The 1,466-nt window shown below is 33.8% G+C and overlaps 1 protein-coding gene across 1 annotated transcript in view; it reads left to right on the top strand.

Moving 5' to 3' along the window:
• The window catches only part of POLR2B (RNA polymerase II subunit B), a 43,880-nt gene that overhangs the window by 26,685 nt on the left and 15,729 nt on the right, over positions 1–1,466 (top strand). The window lies entirely within an intron of this gene.

Raw genomic sequence — 1,466 nt, 5'->3', positions numbered from 1 at the left:
ACCCTCTCCTCTGTCCATCACCAAATTGTGCACTATATTTGTGAGTCTGTTTTTGATTAGTTTGTTCTTTTTGTTTCTGAGATTCTGTATATAAGTGAAATCATATGGTATTTATCTTTCTCTGTCTGACTTATTTCACTCAGCGTAATAATCTCTAGGTCCATCCATGTTGTTGCAAATGGTAGGATTTTATTTATTTTAATGGCTGAGTAATATTCCATTGTATATATGAACCATAATGTCTTTATCCAGTTGTTTGTTGATGGGCATTTAGGTTGCTTCCATATCTTGACTATTGTAAATTGTGCTGCCATGAATATTGGAGTGCATAGATCTTTACGAATTATTGTTTTGGTTTTCTTTGGATAAATACCCAGAAGTGCAGTTGCTGGGACAAAAAGTATATCCATTTTTAATTTTTTGAGAAACCTCCAGACTGTTTTCCATAGCGGCTGTACCAATTTGCAATTTCACCAACAATGTATGAGGGTTTCCTTTTCTCTACATCTTCTTCAACATTTGTTCTTTGATTTATTGATGATAGCCATTCTGACAGGTGTCAGATGATATCTCATTGTGTTTTTAATTTGCATTTCTCTGATGGTTAGTGACCTTGAGCATCTTTTCATATGTCTCTTAGCCATCTGTATTCCCTCTTTGAAGAGGTATCTTTTCAGATCTTCTGCCCATTTTTTAATTGGATTGTTTTTTTGTTGTTGAGTTGTATAAGTTCTTTATATATTTTGGATATTAACCCCTTATCAGATGTATCATTAGCAAACATATTCTCCCAAAACAGTAGGTTGTCTTTTTGTTTTGTTGATGGTTTCCTTTGCTGTACAAAAACTTTTTTGTTTGACGTAGTCCCATTTGTTTATTTTTTCTTTTGTTTCCTTTGCCCAAGGAGATATATCTGAAAAGAAATTCCTGTTAGTAATATTAGAGTTTACTGCCTATGTGTTATGGTTTTGGGTCTTATACTTAAGTCTTCAATCCATTTTGAGTCTCTTGTATACAGTGTAAGAAGATGGTCCAGCTTCTTTTTTTTGCATGCATCTGTCCAATTTTCCCAACACCATTTATTGAAGAGACTGTCTTTACCCCACTGTATATTCTTACTTCCTTTGTCATATATTAAGTGAGTGTATAGGCTTGGATTTATTTCTAGGCTCTCTATTCTGTTCCATTGATCATTGTATCATGCTGTTTTGATTACTGTAACCTTATAGTATAGTTTGATATCAGGTAGTGTGTTACTTTCAACTTTGTACTTCTTTCTCAAGATTGCCATGGCTATTTGGGGTTTATTATGGCTCCATATAAATTTTAGGATTGTTTGTTCTAGCTCTCTGAAAAATGCCATTGGTATTTTGATAGGGATTGCATTGAATCTATAGATTGCTTTGGGTAGTATGGCCATTTTAACGATGTTGATTCTTCCTACCCATGAACATGGTATATGCTTC

This window comes from Pteropus vampyrus, unplaced genomic scaffold (genome assembly GCF_000151845.1).
Source record: "Pteropus vampyrus isolate Shadow unplaced genomic scaffold, Pvam_2.0 Scaffold77, whole genome shotgun sequence".
NCBI classification, from domain to species: domain Eukaryota; kingdom Metazoa; phylum Chordata; class Mammalia; order Chiroptera; family Pteropodidae; genus Pteropus; species Pteropus vampyrus.
Note: the sequence above shows the minus strand (reverse complement) of the source record. Positions and strands in the feature narration are given on the sequence as shown.